The following is a 19,130-nucleotide window of genomic DNA, read 5'->3' on the forward strand; positions in this document are numbered from 1 at the left end:
TCAATGTTTGAATATAATGCAACCACATCCATAGTTATTAGATTGTACGTTGAGTTCCATTTTATTGATTGCAGTTTGTTTAGAAGATCCATTGTATCTCTTAAGTAGGAGCTCAAGTTGGTTACAAGAGGTGCCAGGAAGTGGTCTATATATTCCGAGATTGGTTCCAGTAAAGAATTATTTGCTGAAACTATCGGTCTTCCTGGGGGGTTGGTTTGGTCCTTATGGATCTTGGGCAGACAATAGAAGGTTGCCATTGTGGGATGTTTTTTGTTTAGATAACGGTATTCATCTGCATCCAGTAGGCCCTTTTGAAACCATTTCTGTAGATTGTCCTCTAGTTGGTTTTGGATTTCATTAGTTGGGTCTTTATTCAGTTGTTGATAACATGATTGGTCCGTTAATTGCCTTTCTGCTTCCAATATGTATTTATTTAAAATCACAATGTTTCCCCCTTTATCTGCGGGTTTTATTTCGATTGTTTTGTCCTCTTGTAAGTTTAACAGGGCATCCTTCTGTTTTTTAGAGAGATTGTTTTTCTTGTTGCAGTGGTTCATTTTATATAGGTCTTCTATTATTGCCTCATGGAAGACGTCAATCTTATTCCCGGCTGGTAGGTTAGGGTAATATTTAGATTTCATTTTGAGGCCACTCTCTCCTGCCCCTTCCAGTAGTTGCAGTTCCTGTAGTTCCCCAATCGCTTCTCTCTCCTGGGACTCCGTAGTTGCCCCCATTGTCACAAGTAGTTCTAAATTTTTTAGGTCTTCTACTTGAAGATTACTCTCAATTTGTCTTGTGGTGGGTTGCTCTCTATTGCTGGTTTTCTCTGCATAGATTTTTGCCAATTTTAGTTTTCGTGTATATTTGTAAAGGTCTATTCTTGTTTGGGCGATATCGAGGTGTGATGTGGGGCAGAAATTTAATCCTTTCTTTAGAACCTCGCTCTCTGTTGGTGTTAGGATTTTTTGTGATAGGTTGATTACGTTTAATTCTTGGAAATTCTTTATTTCTGTTTCCTTGGTTGTCTCAACCGGTCCTTGGACCACGTGTCTGTTTTTTGTTGTGGTGGGTCCTCCTTTCCCTCTCTGCCCTCTCCTTGTCTTCCTCGTTGCGCTCCTCTTCCACGGCCTCTGGCTCCTCCTCTTCGTGGTTGATTGGTTTTGTTTTGTTGCTCCAAAGCCATTCTCATTTCTGTTAAAAAATTGGTCTTTTTTCTCTGATTTGTTGTTTGCTGGGGGTCTTCTGCATCACTGATGTCTGTACTGGTTAGGGAGTCTATGCTGGATGACTGCTGATTTGTCATTTCTAGTTGTGTTCTTCCTTTGCGTTCTTCATATTGTCTGCCAAATGTGAAGATTCTACCTTCTTCAAAGTCTATCTTATCTCGGAGGAATTTATGTTGCTTGCGAAGTTTCACTCGCTCTTCGTGCTTTTCTAAGTTTTTCAGGATGTCTGACTTGAGCTTTTGAAGCTCCTCACTCAAAGTCAGTTTGTTTATTTCCTCCTCCAGGCTTTTTAGCTCACTTCTCGTTTCCTTTAAAGCTTTATCAATATGCTTTACTAGGATCAGTATTAGTCCCATTGATGACTCCAATAGATGTTCCCCCCATTCTTGCAGGAGTTCCCCGCTTGTGTCCTGATGACTTGGCATGAGCATGAGGCGCAGGCCTCTTGGGATTCTTTTGACCTCTATGTATTTTTGCAGGGTTATTAGCTCCCACCATTTATTTATCTCTTTTTTGGACAATCTTTCCCAATATCTTAGTTTGTCCTTATTATCACATCTGATCATTATTTCTCCTCTCTCCGTTCTTGTTGTAGTTGTTACTGTGAATAAATCGGAGATTTCCGCATTCCGTTTGGCTTCGCGTTGTTCCATTGTCAGCGTATTTGTATTTGTTGTTATTATATCGTATTTTATTTTATTTTGTTTGTCGGCGCCTTTGATTCACACGAGTCCCAAAATCCCCTCAATTTTTTGTTTGTTTCCTTGCTGGTTTAACTTAGTTGTCCAGGCTATACTCGATTAAAATCACTATAGCTTCTGGAAAGTATTGTTATCCAAGCCGTGAGCTGATAGCAATGCTATCTAAACAATACAGTTTTATTGCTTCAAAGAGAGGAAATTAGTATGAATATCTTTGATAAGATATTATTAGGGGCCCTTTTTGTTACGTTTTGAAGCCTTGCAATGCTGTTTGGTCTTGGTTTGTAGCGAGAAGTGCAGGGAAAATAATTATTCTTTCACTTTTAAATCCTGCACGCATATGCCAGTTCAGTTTTTAAGCATTTAGCTGGTAGCGAGAAGTGCAGGGAAAATAATTATTCTTTCACTTTTAAATCCTGCACGCATATGCCAGTTCAGTTTTTAAGCATTTAGCTGGTAGCGAGAAGTGCAGGGAAAATAATTATTCTTTCACTTTTAAATCCTGCACGCATATGCCAGTTCAGTTATTAAGCATTTAGCCATTATGTTCTTCGAATGCAAGCTAAGGAAAGCAGAAAGCAAACAGACAGGAAATAACCAGGTAGAGAGTTCTTACCCGTCGTTTGTAGTCCGATGCTCCGTGGCATTCGTTTTGATTTATGAGTAATCAGACACTTGTGGGTTTGATTCTTTAAAGCTGAGTTCACCGAGCGGTTTCTTCTCCGCTTTAGAGCATTCCGTCGCTTAATGGCTTTTCCTTATCGTATTTCCAATTGAGGGGCTTTCAACTTGAAATATTCCGTCGCTTGATGGCTTTTATCTCGTCATATTTCCCAACGCTTCAGTCAAATGCAAGGATTTCCTTTTTTCGTAACGGCTGCCTCGCGTCTGTTTTGTAATTCCTCCAGAGTTTCCCAATGTTGACGCCGGCGCTCACTTTTAGGGCGGTGCAGTCCTTCCGACAGGGAACAGTCGGTTTAAATATTTATAAAGAACAAAGGCGCTGCCGGTCGACAGCACCCTTCGTAGTATAGGAATGCACTCACTCGTGTGCTTTAAATTCAAAGGCACTTTATTTACAAAATCGCTCCTTCACCCAACGCGTTTCCCCTCCACCTGAGGCTTGATCACGGGATGTTGTTTTTTCCACCCAGCCTTCCTTTATTTCCACTCGTTGTGCACACACCCTCTCACTGTCCAGTGGTGCATTGTGGTACTTGTAGTGTGCACGTTAATTCAGGTATTCTGTTTTATAGTTTTTTTCGTTTTTTTGTGCTCTAATGTGGTGTAATAGTGTCCCAAGGAAGTGCTTTCTCTTGGTTGTGATTACTTGTTGTCCGCGAGGCCAGTGAATCGGAAATCAGTATAACCATTCATGCTCTCTAGTGAGCTGTCTATTATGTTCACAGTTTCAGTTTTAACAGGTCTCCATCGGTCATTTCATCTCTCTGGTGAGTTATTATTTTTCATTTTTCACCTGGGCTGCATCTGCGCTCTCTGGTGAGGTGTATTTGCAGCTTTTCATCCTGTTGGTCGGTTTTTCTGTTGAGGAGTTTGTTAATGAGTTGTTATTTTCAGATGTGATTACAGATGTACATGTAATTCCTCATTTTGATTCAAACCTCTGGGGTCAAGGGTTCTGAAAGTTATGATATGGCGGGATTCTTTCTGTCTTAAGATCTTTATTCTATCACCTCCTCTTTCTGATTGTGATATTTGTTCCAGAGCCCAGAATTTTAATGACTCCCATTTGCCATCATGATGTTGAGACATATGTTTTGCTATGGCATTTGTTGAATCTTTGTGAGTTGTTGCTCGGGTGTGCTCCAGTATTCTCTTTTTAGCTTCAAAGATTGTGCTCCCGATATACCTTTTCTTGCAGGGGCATTCTATCATGTAGACCACATGAGTACTTTTGCATGTTAGATGGGGAACTACAGGAACTGCAACTACTGGAAGGGGCAGGAGAGAGTGGCCTCAAAATGAAATCTAAATATTACCCTAACCTACCAGCCGGGAATAAGATTGACGTCTTCCATGAGGCAATAATAGAAGACCTATATAAAATGAACCACTGCAACAAGAAAAACAATCTCTCTAAAAAACAGAAGGATGTCCTGTTAAACTTACAAGAGGACAAAACAATCGAAATAAAACCCGCAGATAAAGGGGGAAACATTGTGATTTTAAATAAAAGAGATTACATATTGGAAGCAGAAAGGCAATTAACGGACCAATCATGTTATCAACAACTGAATAAAGACCCAACTAATGAAATCCAAAACCAACTAGAGGACAATCTACAGAAATGGTTTCAAAAGGGCCTACTGGATGCAGATGAATACCGTTATCTAAACAAAAAACATCCCACAATGGCAACCTTCTATTGTCTGCCCAAGATCCATAAGGACCAAACCAACCCCCCAGGAAGACCGATAGTTTCAGCAAATAATTCTTTACTGGAACCAATCTCGGAATATATAGACCACTTCCTGGCACCTCTTGTAACCAACTTGAGCTCCTACTTAAGAGATACAATGGATCTTCTAAACAAACTGCAATCAATAAAATGGAACTCAACGTACAATCTAATAACTATGGATGTGGTTGCATTATATTCAAACATTGAGCACACCATAGGAATGGAAGCATGCAAATTTTTACCTGGGAAAAAGAAGCATTCATTACAAAGAGCATAATGTAATGCTGAATGAGATGATCTCCATGTGTCTACATAACAATATCTTCTTGTTCAAAAAACAAATCTTCAAACAGACAAAGGGATGTGCAATGGGCTTCTCTTTTTCGCCTAACTACGCGAACCTAACAATGGGGTGGTTTGAACAAAGAGAGGCATGGAACACGACTAATTATCAATTTCGACAAAAGATTGTACTATGGCTGCGCTTCATAGACGATCTTTTCATCATTTGGGATGGAACCGAACTGGAATTCACAGCCTACTTTGAGAGATTAAACAACAGTCCAATGAAACTCAAATTCACATACAAATTCAGTGCTGAAAGAGTTGAATTCTTGGACACAGAAATCTACGTAGTAAATAACTCTCTCCAAACGACGCTACACCGGAAGAAAACTGCAACAAACGCAGTCTTACATGGAGAAAGCTTCCATAGAGAAAACCTCAAATGGAGCATCCCATATGGAGAGTTTTTAAGAATGCGGAGAAACTGTTCAGAAGATTGTGAATTCCAGAAACACAGTAAACAGGCGGAAGAACGATTCCTCAAACGGAAATACCCGAAGAATGTGGTAAAAAAAAGTCTGAACAGAGTATCAGCTTTAAATCGAACAGACATTCTACAGCCACAATCAAAATCAAAAGAAAAAGAAGGAACAACCATAAGGCTGATAACTACACAAAGTGCAGAAAACAACAAATTATCAGCAATAATCAAAAAACACTGGGGAATCCTTCAATTGGATCAAACCTTGGCCAATATCATCGGTGACCACCCCAACATCACTTATCGACGAGCAACTAATATAAGTGATAAAATCATACACAGCCACTTTCAAGAGGCCCCGATTACAACTTGGCTTCAAAGAATAGGCTTCTGGCCTTGCAAGCAATGCAAAGTTTGCAAAATTGCAATACCTACAAAATCTGTAGATATGGGGAAAAACAAAATTTGGCAAATTAAACAACATCTAACATGCAAAAGTACTCATGTGGTCTACATGATAGAATGCCCCTGCAAGAAAAGGTATATCGGGAGCACAATCTTTGAAGCTAAAAAGAGAATACTGGAGCACACCCGAGCAACAACTCACAAAGATTCAACAAATGCCATAGCAAAACATATGTCTCAACATCATGATGGCAAATGGGAGTCATTAAAATTCTGGGCTCTGGAACAAATATCACAATCAGAAAGAGGAGGTGATAGAATAAAGATCTTAAGACAGAAAGAATCCCGCCATATCATAACTTTCAGAACCCTTGACCCCAGAGGTTTGAATCAAAATGAGGAATTACATGTACATCTGTAATCACATCTGAAAATAACAACTCATTAACAAACTCCTCAACAGAAAAACCGACCAACAGGATGAAAAGCTGCAAATACACCTCACCAGAGAGCGCAGATGCAGCCCAGGTGAAAAATGAAAAATAATAACTCACCAGAGAGATGAAATGACCGATGGAGACCTGTTAAAACTGAAACTGTGAACATAATAGACAGCTCACTAGAGAGCATGAATGGTTATACTGATTTCCGATTCACTGGCCTCGTGGACAACAAGTAATCACAACCAAGAGAAAGCACTTCCTTGGGACACTATTACACCACATTAGAGCACAAAAAAACGAAAAAAACTATAAAACAGAATACCTGAATTAACGTGCACACTACAAGTACCACAATGCACCACTGGACAGTGAGAGGGTGTGTGCACAACGAGTGGAAATAAAGGAAGGCTGGGTGGAAAAAACAACATCCCGTGATCAAGCCTCAGGTGGAGGTGAAACGCGTTGGGTGAAGGAGCGATTTTGTAAATAAAGCGCCTTTGAATTTAAAGCACACGAGTGAGTGCATTCCTATACTACGAAGGGTGCTGTCGACCGGCAGCGCCTTTGTTCTTTATAAATATTTAAACCGACTGTTCCCTGTCGGAAGGACTGCACCGCCCTAAAAGTGAGCGCCGGCGTCAACATTGGGAAACTCTGGAGGAAATATATATATATATATATATATATATATATATATATATATATATATATATATATATATATATATATATATACTGAATATATATATCATAGCCGCTGCTAAAAATGTCGCCCACTATCTATGGTACTGAGGGCAAAGGTTCAGTATGCCTCCTACATTTTATAGAAGTGTAAGGTCATCTCCGGCCACACCGCCTGCCAGTATAGACTCAATGCTCTACAATGCCAATATATAATCATAAAGATATATAGATGTGGTTAGATATAGCTAGCTTACAGACATACTTACCTGTCTCTATTTTTTTCCTCGATTTTCTGGCTATGATACTATGGCATGACAATATTTCATACTCAGCTCCCACACCTTGCTCAGTGAGATCTGAAAAACAACCGCTATCAAAGCAGCTCAGAGTTCAATATCTAACCTATAATAGCAGATACAGCAGCAGAAACAACACATACACCTACAAGATGGCTGTTAAATACTGCAAATTCAGTCCCCGAAAACAGCTGCCCCGGCACCCCTTCCAGTGAACTGGTTGTGAAATGAAGTGCAAACACACTGCTGTGTGTGTTGTTATCTCGAGTGTGTTAAGACTAGGCTTAGACTCAGAGATGTTTTAAGGCATGGGCAAAGTGGGCCCAGGGCCCCAGCCTTTCAGGAGGCCCCCTGATAGAGCCAGCTCTGTTCTGCAGAGACTCAACACCATCCAACATCCATAAACAAAGTTTCATTTACATCAAAACAGGACCTCACATATGAAAATTGGGTGGGGGTCAGAAAGATTAGTTGCAATAATATTAGTGAGCTGCTGCTGTATAATAATATTAAAAACACACGTCACTATGATGATTTAGAATTTGGACAAGTGTATCTGTGCACTGTTTGTGACCTAGCCAAAAAGTGCATGAATGGGCTGAAACTGCATCATAAATTCAAAGCTGTTCTGAACAGGGGACCCCAGATTACCTTTGGCCCAGGTCGCCCGAAATCCTTAAGATGCCCCTGCTCCGACTCACTGGGTCACTTCGTACACCTGGCTCAGTGGAAGGAAAATTAGATTATGGTTACATTACTTTCTCAAGTTCTTTGGCAGCAGTTTCCCTTTTCTGATCAGTGGGGGATGTGCATGAACAATAGGAAAGGAGGCCTTTGGTCGAGCTCCCTCGAACCTTATCCGCTAGCAGCCCAACATGGGCACAGCTGTGGGCATTCTCGGTCCATGGGTAGATGATTGGCTGGGAATGGGATCTGCCACACCCCTTCAACCTCCAGATGCATGCTTGGCATGCACTAGTGGGCAGTATACTTGTGAAGAGCTGCAGCTGGTGTGAGGTGAAGAGCTGGCAGGGCTGTGTGAGGGTGTGGCACTGAGGGGCACTGTGAGATGCCACTACTGGTGGGCATGCTGAGAAGCTAATACTGATGGGAAATGCGAATGGTTGCCACTAAAGACTAGTGTAAGGAGTTGGCATTGGTAAGCATTGGGAGAAGGTGGTATTGGAGGGAGGTGTGAGGGGAAGTGTGATCTGGCACTGGAAGACAGCACGCAAAGCTGGCACTGGAGGGCAATGTGTGCAGCCGGCATTCGTTGGCAGTGACAGATGCTGGCTCTAGTGGGCAGTGTGAGAACCTGGGACTGGCAGATTGATGGGAGCTGCTGCGGCTGGAGGGCAGCGTGAAAGGTTGGCGCTGATGGGCTGTCTGAGAATCAATAAACCAGAAGGTCCTTACGAGAATCTGGTCCCAAAGGGCTCTGCCAGAAGCAGGTCCCAATGCGCCCGACTGGCCTCTGTGGACTGGCTTATGGAGGCTTCCGCAGACTGGGCGGCAAACTGCTGGCAAAAGTAGGATTGGATCTATGGAGCCAACTCCTCCATTCTTTCAGAAACATCACTAGACTTCATTGAAAATCTATTTTACTAGCTAGTCACTATCCCTTCACCTACGACCCCTGCTTGTCCTTCCCCTCCGCGCTTCTTTTTGGAAAGCCTCCTTATTTTGGAGTGTCTAGTCTGCATTGAAAAGTATTGTCTGCAGATGATGCTCTATTCTCTCCAGATGTGTCATCGCCTTCTACCTCCCCCTCTTTCTATACCCCCTCTTACCCTTGTCTCACTTTCTTTTCTTTTGCCATCTTTTGCCTATTTTCTTTCCCCCTGTTCTTTCTCCAGGGCACAGTTGAACTAGATTTCCCTCTGGTAGATGTAGGGCATTATGATTAAATGCATGCTAAACACAAAACATATGAGCGTGATAAGCTGACGTGGAAGGTCTGGAGCCAAAACCCTGTATCATCTCAAGTGCTTAGAAGTGAATCAGTTGACATAATGCACCGCAAAGATAACAATCGGTCCTATTATTGTCGCAGAATCTAATGCTAGACCCTTAGCGCCACATGTACGAACGCACAAATTTAAGACTTCTTAATTGCGACTTTTAGTGATTCACAATTAGGAAATCACAAAATGGCATGTACGTTCCCATATTTGCCCAATTTAGCAACTCAGTAACGAGTTGCACCACTAAATAGGAAATCGCAAATAGCAATTTCCTATTTGGTCGCAATCTGCAAATAAGATCGCAATGAGCAACTGCATTTGAAAAAAAATGCCTTTCTGCTTCCTGGGTCAGGGGAAGGACCCCAAACACAGGAAGTGCTCCCCAGGAGAAGCCAGGAGAGCAGGCAGAGTAAGGAGGTGAGAACTACTGCACACCCCAGACTGACCTGAGCAGGCTAAAAAATACCCAAATTCACAACCAGAAATGGCCAGCCAAAAGCCAGAGAAGGAGGCAGGGCTGAGAAAGAGGAAATTTAAGTTGGCAGAAAGAGAACTTTAAATATTGGCTGAAGATTACTGAAACAATACCGAATAGCTTTCTTTTTGGGTGTGCCTTCATGACTGTGCCAGAATCTCATAAAAGAAAGATTTGGAAAGATATGCAGCAGAGGATAAATGCTGTGGTAGTGGCAGAATGCTTGGAGGAGGAAATTAAAGAAAAAGTGGTATTACCTGCGCTCCAGGACAAAAGATAGGGTTGCAACACGCCTGCGGGACTCTCTGGAACAGGAGGTGTTCCCTCAACTGCATCCCCACCCTCAGCAATGGAGTCAAAGGTGGAGACGACCCTTGAACCAGAGGCTGTAGTAGGATTTGGGAGCCTGGACACGTCTGCGCTTCTACCATCACCAAGTAAGTGCTAAATTTCAACAACACCAACTTTTCTGCCCTTAAATGTGGTGACCACATGCATGTAATTCAACTGTAAACATACCTATGTGGATGGTCCATTTACTTGTAGAAAAATCACACATGGTTCATTATGGGAAATGTAGTCATAGACATAAACAGTGTAGTCAGTGTCGTAAAAATGATGAAGAATGTAGCATGTCCAATGAGAATGTGTATCACATGCAACATTTACTTATATCCCTATTATCCAATTAGATACACCTTTGGATGTAATTGAAGGGCCAGAAGATGAGGGAGAAGACCAGAGACAGATGGAAGAAGACCAAACTGAAGTGACCGAGAGAGTGCCCTCCACATCACATGGCCAGTCCAGCACTGTGCCCATCTCCTCCCAGCCAACAGCAGTAGTGTGGCAGGATAGCTGACAGCCACTCACACCAAGCCACCATCCAGTCAGCAGGTCCCGACAGCAGCGCTTCACTCTGGCTGGGAGTCGGCAGCATCACACAAAGCAGGCACCTTGGTCCCAGGCTAGTTCTGAGCAGTATACATTGTATGGTGGGCTGAAGAAAGTGATGTTGCAGATTCAGCACCTGCAGCAAACACAAATGTGGGTGATCAATCAAAAATTGACACTGGGGTTCAGTACCCTATCTAAGCAGTTGGCAGACAATCAGACCCGCACGGACAGCAAAATGAATGACCTAACAGGTGTCCTTACTGGACTCTGCACAGAGCTGTCAGAGGACAGGCGCCTGCAAAGGTACAGGGAGAGGAGCAGGGGTGCCCAAATGGATGCCATGACAAGGGCCATAGGGAGGTTTGCACAGGCCACCACAACACTGTCTAAGCGCACAGTGGCCCTACAGGTGGCGATAGCCCACTACAGTAGTGATGTCTCACGGGCCTTGCCCAGATAACTGCAGCAGTGGAGGCTATCCAAACTACCTACATTGCAAGCGTGGTGGCTGCAAAGAATCCGTACTGTAAGGTGTCAAGCATTAGCAGTGTCTGTCTCTGATGCCTGTGTTCTGCGATGCAGTGGCAGACACACTCCGGCACCTCCACAGGGATGGCTTCAGCACCGGTGGTGCCAAGTGCGACAATAATTTTCTAATCCCCCCCGCATTCCCCATGACCTCCTCCACGGATTTCCTCACTACCACCCAGCAAAAGAGCCCCTCATCTCTCCCTAGCCCCTCTCTCACTTTGCAGCAGGTATATAACCCCCTGCGCTACTTTATGTTGAGTCAAAAATGCCACTAGACAGAACTCTGATCTCTGTCTCTCCAGCAGGAACATTAATCACAAGAGTTATCTTGACATTTTTATTGCAGACTGAAAGATTGACGCACAAGGAACTCTTTAACAGGTGCTTTTAAATCTTAAGTTATTGCTAAACAAGGCGCCCTCCCCCCCCCACCCCCCAGGTCAGCACCCAGTGCAGCTACACCAGGCGCACCGCCCTAAAGCCTGTCCTGCACCTCCACATGTTACCAGTTCACATACTAGATGCACTTCCAAAAAGTAATTGATGGGTGCAAGTCAGTGCTTGCTATTTTCTGTTCTTCACTTCAATAGGCAGTGATGTAACCGACGTACATTTTCACTCTCTGGACTTTTGATTTCTGATGATGGACTGGTTGTCTATCAATGTGTGTTAAAATCTGTCATCAAAGGGAGCTTAAGTTTGAGCAATCAAACAAAGTATTTTGTATATGGACATGTCTTACCGTACACAGTAGTGTCTGGCTACGTGGTCCCCGTGCCTTCTCCCTTCCGCTGATCTGCTTGCCTCGGCTGTCTGCTGTGCAGGTGGGCTGGGATTCTAATACTAGGAGTCCCTTCCAGTTACTTCAATGGGTAGGCCTCTCCTGCAGGCAATGTTGTGAAGTATGGCACAGGTTGCCACAATCTAGCAAACTGTCTCGGGCGCATACTGTAAGGCACCCCCACACTTGTGCAGTCACCTAGAGTGGCTTTTGAGGAGTCCAAATGTTCGCTCGATCACCGACCTGGTGCGCCTATGTGCTGTGGTATATCCCCTTTCATGTGCAGTGACTGCTGCCAGCTATGGGGAGTGGTGGGGCAGGCACACCGCTGCTGCTTTGCAGTGCCTGTTTTGCAACGTCTGGCTGCACATTTTTTGAGGTACTGTCCCTGCCTTGCATTGTCGGTGCTTGTTCTTCAGAGTAGCACCTCTTTTGGACTGTCTGCATATTCCCACTCTCGCATCCCCAGCCCATCAGTCTTGCATGTCAGGTGCCTCATGTCAGCTGGCACTGCAGCAGGTGAACGAGCACTTGAAGTTCAGGTCTTGAGGGTCTTCACCTTGGTGGAGGTGCCTGGTCAGCCTTCGCTGTGCTGAGGGATAGTTCGTAGGTAAGTCAGATGGGTAAATACCATCTATAGTCCATGCAGGAATCCATTCCTCTGGTGGTCAGGAGTATGCTGGGTCCCTCTCAGTGCTAGGGTGGGTGTTATGGGGGCCCTCTGTAGAGTCAAGTTTCAGACCAGGAACTGAAGGACCGCTTTCCCCACAACCACTAGGTTGGCAGGCTCCCCACATCACACTCCCTGCGTGTCATTAGAGTAGATCATTTACTTTACTTTCATTCGATGAAACACTGCGTACATTCTGCCACGAGGCACTGTTCTGCCAGACAACCTGTGCCAGCTGCTCGAAGTCTGCACCAGCCTGGGGGTGAAGCTCCCTCTGTACTCGGAGTGCCTCTCTCGTCAGGGTGCTCACAGGTGTGAGGCTGTTGATGCCACCCAAGATGAGGGAGAAGGACAGGTGGGGGGTGTGGAGGGCACAGACACATGAATGAGGACGTCACACAATCACCAAGAAAGCAGCAAGCAGTGTCACCAGAGCCCCGGGTGCAGTGTGTGCTCCTACCTTTAAGATGCAAAGGTAGACAACAAGAGGACATCACCACAGGAACCAGTGCACTCCTGCTGCTGGTTACTGCGCAGACATCTCACCAGCACAAGCCACAACAGCGCAGCAAACTGTCCAAGATCAGTGGGTGCATGTGGCCTGGCGCAGTAGCTGGCACTGTAAATACATACACAAACAAAATACATCACAAAATAAAAGAAAATAAGTCACTTGACTGGCTGTATTCCTCGTTCCGGTCCCGATCTTCTTCTTTCCTGCAGCATGAGCCCACCCAACTCCCTTTGCCAATCCTGGTACTGCTCTCATACTGTGAGAGCAGCGGCAGGATTGGATGGAGCAGGCTGGCTGGACACTACTTCAGGCCCTGTAGGTCTGTGCTTGGTCTCCACCCAGTTTTCGTAAGGCAGCTTTGTCGAGAACTTCAAAGTGCGCATATCACTTTGGCCAGGTCAAGACAGCCGGCCAAAGTGACATGCGCACTTTGGAGTATCCAGCCAGCCACTTCTCCTGTCGGCAATGACCCGTACGTCTCTGGGCTTGGGAAAGGCTGGCTGCTGCTGCACACACAAAGATACAAAATAAAATGGCAATGTGTCGCTGTGAGTGGGGCGCAACGCTTACCCACCCAAGGGAAGAAACCACTGCTGTTCATGTGGGTTGGCAGGAGACAGGTAGGGTGTGAGGATCCAGGGCCTCAGGGCATACACACTATCACCTGACAGAGCAATTATCTGTGTAAGACAGCATACAAAGACTTATGATTGGGCAAATATGTATGTGGGTTATCATTAGTTTCCGGTACCTAGGAGGTAACCTTCATCAAACTATGCTCTTTCCAGTCGTTTGTATATCCCACTGTGGCTGAACACGTACGAGTCATGTGCGCTCCCTGGATATTTTGCAACAGTATCTGTGAGGATATTGTGTGCATTGCAGACCACTTGGATGTTCAGGGAATGGGTGTTCTTGTGGCTCCCGAATAGGTATTCCAGATGGGATGGGGGACATATGGGCACATGGCTCCCGTCTATACACCCTATGACCTGGGGAAATCTGGCTATCCAAAAAAACTGCAATTTCTCAGTCTGCATTTCCACATCATTCCTGGGCAGGTAAATGTGTTGGTGTTTGTGTAGGAGTATGGCATCTAGGAAAATGCGGAAAAAATGCGAAAGAGCACTCTGCGACACTCCTCCGGCCACAGCTATCACATTTTGGCAACAGCCACTGGCCAATAGGTGAAGGAAGCACAAAACCTGAACATGGGTGGGGATTGCATTGCTGCTTACTGCTTTCAAGGTGAGGCTTTAAGAGGGCTTTTAGCTCCAAAATGACATTGCAACTCAGCCTGCATTGTTCAAATATCTCTTCCTCTGTATTCTCAAACATGGTCAGCCTGGCTCTGAATATCCTCTCCTGTCTCTGCCTCCTCTGCTGAGCAGCCAGTATGCGCTTTCTCCTCGCTTTCACGTACAGGACAGAAATTGTAAAAGCCCCTGATGCATTCTCGGGCTGCTATTTTACTTTGCAACCTGTTACCACATGAAATAAATTGGTGGTAACTTGCATGTGCAAACAAGACAATTTGTGACTAGTCGCAAGTTGTGACTCGCTTGTACATAAGTTTGCGACTCGCTATTAGGGATTTCCTGATTGCAACTTGCAATTTCTAGTCGCAAATAATACCAGACTTGCAGATTGGCTGCATCGCTATTTCCATTATGCGAATGACTGTCATACATCACGTACGGCCCATATTTGCATTCACCAAATGATTTGTGGCCAATTTGCGAGTCACAATTCGTATGTACATGTGGCCCTTAATGCCTTCCCTGGAAACCGTGGAGATCCTTGCGATCAAAACACCAACCAGGGTTGAGATATAATCACAGGATTAGGCAAGTTCTCATCATTACTACCATCTGTATTCTAAAAGGTGTTAATAGAGAAGGCGTGGTACACAATAGCATAGTTTAGATTACACTCAATGTATTCTTATAGAAATGCAAAAAACATATTACAAATGTATCATACATGCATTTGTTTTTCATCCCAAACCTCATAACAGTACATTTGAAAACATTAAATCTATGTTGACACTGGTTCGAAGGTTTCTCAAAGAATCTCCTGTCTTTTTGCATTCCATACACCAAATAAATAACATTTCTAGAAGTCCCTACAAACTGTTGTCTGATAATATAGGTTTTGTTTTAAGAAGCTGTTTGACAAGTAGGAAGGTAGCTGTATCGGAGGTACCAACACCTTCATTTGGCAATTCTGTCATCCCACTTCCTGGAAGAAGTCTGGGGCTAGGTGACTCTTCCCAGAGATTGTGTTTCCAAGAAACAGCTACAGGCAGAGGTTCCTAAAATTCTATTCCTTTGCCCGATTCTGTTTCCTCATTGGCTCATCCCAGGGCGAAGGAGGTTAAAAACATAATTCCTTTGCTTCAAACTCCTGATTGGTGGACTCATCACAAAGTGAACAGGTGTAATCAGATGATGAGCTGGGAACCTGTGTTCAAAAGGGGTATCCAGATGAAGTGTGCATGCTCTACACACCTGGGCTCCAATTAAACACCGTCCCAGGACATAGTAGGTGGCGCAAGATGTGTTCCTTATTGGCTGTGGCTGTTACAGCAGAGCAAGGGTTACAAAGCCCCACTTGACATGGCCCCACCCTCTCTTAAAGGCCACGTCCCCTTCTCCCTGTACACTCACATGGTTAGAAATATTCTTAGGTTGGCAGGTCTGTTGATGTGTTGAGGTTCCATTCCATTTTTTTTTAAATACAAGGATTTAGTTCCTTTTTATGCGCTTACAAGTTTGGTAGGTAACTGAACAGAGCCACTTGGCTTCCTCTCAGACCTGCATCGTCAGCCTGGAGCGCTTTGGTATGACTCTTGTTGGTTAGCGGGACGCCATTTTTGAGCCGACATGTTAGGAAACGGCCTCTCGTCCAATATTTCCCACTGGTTCCAGCGACACGGTCTGCCTTGAGTGGAGCACATATTATTATTAAAGCTGGGGTAAGCCAAAATCTTACGATTCTTAGATCTGGCGTTTCGATTTTAATAACATTTTATTTACAATAATGTGCTTATAAGGATTTTCAACCAGCTCTCTTCATCCATTGGTTTGCTATAGTGTCATTCATTTTCTTCCCCCCACTAGAGCAAACACCCATGGGCAATGCCCTCTTCAGCCATTGGCAAAATTCACTGCGAGTGACGGTATTTTCCTCTTGCACATGTGCACCCAAGTGTGGAAAATTAGGTCCTCTTTTGTACCTAGGACTACTGGCTCAGTGTGTGCAATGACAGGACTCGTAGATGCACGACACGCGCCAGGGCCTTTGCTGACTACAAGATACGAATCAGTAGTGGCCCCTGTCTGCGAGTGCGCGCTGAATTGATGCGTATCAATTAAAATATGTTTTACAATAGTCGCAACGCCATCCATGGCCTCCCAATCTTGCCTTCGTTTTAATAGGTGCCTGGTGATGTTTACTGGCAGTTGTTGGTATATTAAAGGCAGCGCTAAATTTGAGCCGGTGGTTTCTGGTGCTTAGCACCATCACTTAATGGCCAACACTGGCACTTATCTGCTGTTTGTCTAAACTAGACATGAGCACAACAACCGTTGTTTGAAAATAATACTATATACGTTCAAAACGACTAATACCTGCTAACCAAGCCCCAGTGGGCCTGGAATAGTCTGAATAGTCACACTCGGGGGGGTGTGATGGTCAGTAGTCGTGATGGTACTGCCATTGGCAGCACTGGCACGGGCAATAGGAGGGGCAAGCTGCTGTGGCTTCCTGGGGAGGGCCCTGGGACATATATACATACACACACATCTATACACACATATATATATATACATATATATATATTTTTTTTAAAGCAAATTAAGCACTGATTAAAGGCCTGGTGAAATGCTCCGGTTGACACCCTCAGTGCCCTCTGCGCCAATTGAGGCCCACTTCTCACAGATCCTCGTGTGGCACACCGGTTGTCGTGCGCTCGTCATGGGCTCCCTGTTGGGCCGTGGGTTTCCAGGAAGCTGGGCCCATTAGCTGATCCCGGTGCCAGTGGGTGGACACGAACTCCCTCTGGGCCCGCTAATGACAGCCTCCTTTGTTGTTCGGATTATGGCGCCTCGGGGTGATGTTTCGGCGCACCTGCTTTCCGCAGTTACCTGGCAGCGCGGACGCAGCAGGCACTGCCCAGGCCCTCGACTGGTCGTGAGTACCTCTCTTCGTGGTGAGACCATGCCGGAGTCGGGAGGAGCCACCAACCCGGTCGGGGCAGGCCCGAGAGCGTCCAGGTGGGGTGTCGCCAGCCTCTGACATGGCGGGTAAGAGTGAGTCGGGTCTAGCAGCCGCGTGCCACCGGCAGATTGCTGAAGGCACACCCTCGCCGCCACCGCACGCCATAATCCGCGCCTCAAAGCGGGAAAACAAGCTGCTGGGAAGAGACGGGTGGCCAGAGTAGAGGGATTGTTGCAGATAAGGACTAGTGAGAGGTGAGATGGGTGGGGGTTATCGTGGGGTTGTGGAGGGAATGCTAACAAGGAAGTGATATTGCTGTGAAGAGAATGCAGGGACTGATAGTGACGTAGCAACGGTTCCCAGCCCAAGGAAAGGGGCCCAGCAGACGACGAAGATTAAAGTCCAGTGGGTCCCTTAAACCCCAGGGCCCCCGGTGCCGCTGCACTTGTAAGAGGCACGCGCACGCCCTTGGTGACTGTGATGGGAACAGTCCTGAGGTGGAGCGACGGTAAAGGCTGTGGAAGGAATTCGTCGTGGGGCTGTGATGGGAGTGAAGAGCTGTAGGAAGCGGCGGGGCTGTCGAATGACTGGCGGTGTTGCGGGTGGAATGGTGGGAACATGGAGAGAGTGGGGCGACTGTGAAGTGGGTTGCCGCTGTGGAGGGAATAGTGAGGGTGTGGAGGGAACAACGTGAGTCTGGAGGAAATGTCGGAACGAGCGTCGGTGTGATGACTGACTGCATTTATATAGCACCCACCCACCCCGATCAGGGTCTCTTGGCACTGGAGAGCCTCAGGACATGGGGGGTGGTAGCGGCGAGATAGAGAGAATGGTTGCACTAAAATGGCAGACAGTAGTGGGCCGACCACTGAGTCAAAGGACAGTGGAGGGACTGGCAGGGCTCTTGAAGAGTTTCTGGGCCGTGGAGGCGCTGCTAGGGCTGTGAAGAGAGTTGTCAATGAATGGAGGGAGTGTTAGGGCTGAAGCTGGAGTGTGGAGAGAGTGGCAGTGCTGCAGTAGTGTGGTGGTGCTGTGGAGAGAGTGATTCAGGGGTCTCCAACCTTTTCTGTAGTGAGAGCTACTTCTGATCCGTGAAAATGATTGTGAGCTACTGAAGGCCAAGCAACTTGTGAATCATTCCCAAAGTCCCTTCACACACAGCTTCATTGACGAGGGATAAACAGATACCCATTTCGTGTCTGCAATGCACAATATGAAACCAGAGAGCCTGGTATAAGTCCTGGCTTTCCTCTTCAACAAACTGCATACTCCTGACCTCTGCCATAACTAGCTAAGAAGACTACAACCAGGGCCAGACTGCCAGTAGCGGGCACCGGGCAATCTCCCGGTGCGCCGCACGGGTGGGGGCCGGTTTTGGGCCCGTGGGGGCCGTTTTTGTTACAGGGCCGTTTTTGCAGCATAGCTGCAAAATCTGCCCTGTAACAAAATCGGCCAAAAACTGGCTCTGGCAAAGAGCTCGGCGGCTCCCCAAAGCCCGGGGGGCCCGCCAAGCACTTTGCCAGGGCCGGTTTTGGTTCCCAGTCCGGCCCTGACTACAACCAAAAGAAATCATATGGACGTGCAGTGCTGTTCAAAGCTGCAATCATACTAAAAACCATAACCTGCACATCTGTCTCTCACACCTTTTCATCCACCAAACTACTATGTTCCATAACTCGGTAATCGAACCTCGATGGTCATCATGCACAACATGGAACACTTCCCACATAGGCTCACAAAATAAAGAAAACACCTGTCCCACCACAAACCCTACACATGGATTGGCTTGCAGGGCAGTAAGCAGTATAAAGTAACAAATGCTGCAATACAAATATTTTATTACATCATACCTACTTTTTCTACTTTATCACATGACTAGACCTTGAAATGCCTGAGTTCATGGTTTGCACTGTACAAATTCTCTCCTAACAGACCATAAATGTGTTCCATGTAATAATAACCTATTCCACATGTATGGTTCACATGACTTGCCGCTTAGTTCATTATCATAGAATTGTCATCAAGGATGGTGGGAGTCCATGATTATTTCATGATTAAAAGCTATTACTTCTACAAATGCGTCTTAATCTTCAAATCCTGGTCAGTGGATCACATGACACTCACCAGAGTCCTGA

General features: G+C 45.5%; 2 protein-coding genes across 2 annotated transcripts in view; both read left to right on the top strand.

Moving 5' to 3' along the window:
* The window catches only part of LOC146833058 (beta-1,3-galactosyltransferase 2-like), a 301,893-nt gene that overhangs the window by 93,439 nt on the left and 189,324 nt on the right, over positions 1–19,130 (top strand). The window lies entirely within an intron of this gene.
* LOC146833059 (beta-1,3-galactosyltransferase 2-like) overlaps positions 17,001–19,130 on the top strand; it is a 42,048-nt gene continuing 39,918 nt past the window's right edge. Inside the window, exon 1 of the mRNA XM_085600681.1 lies at positions 17,001–17,081. The gene's annotated coding sequence lies outside the window, so the exon portion shown is untranslated. The remainder of the gene's footprint in view (positions 17,082–19,130) is intronic.

The sequence above is a fragment of the Triturus cristatus genome, chromosome 4_2 (assembly GCF_964204655.1).
Source record: "Triturus cristatus chromosome 4_2, aTriCri1.1, whole genome shotgun sequence".
In the NCBI taxonomy this organism is placed as follows: domain Eukaryota; kingdom Metazoa; phylum Chordata; class Amphibia; order Caudata; family Salamandridae; genus Triturus; species Triturus cristatus.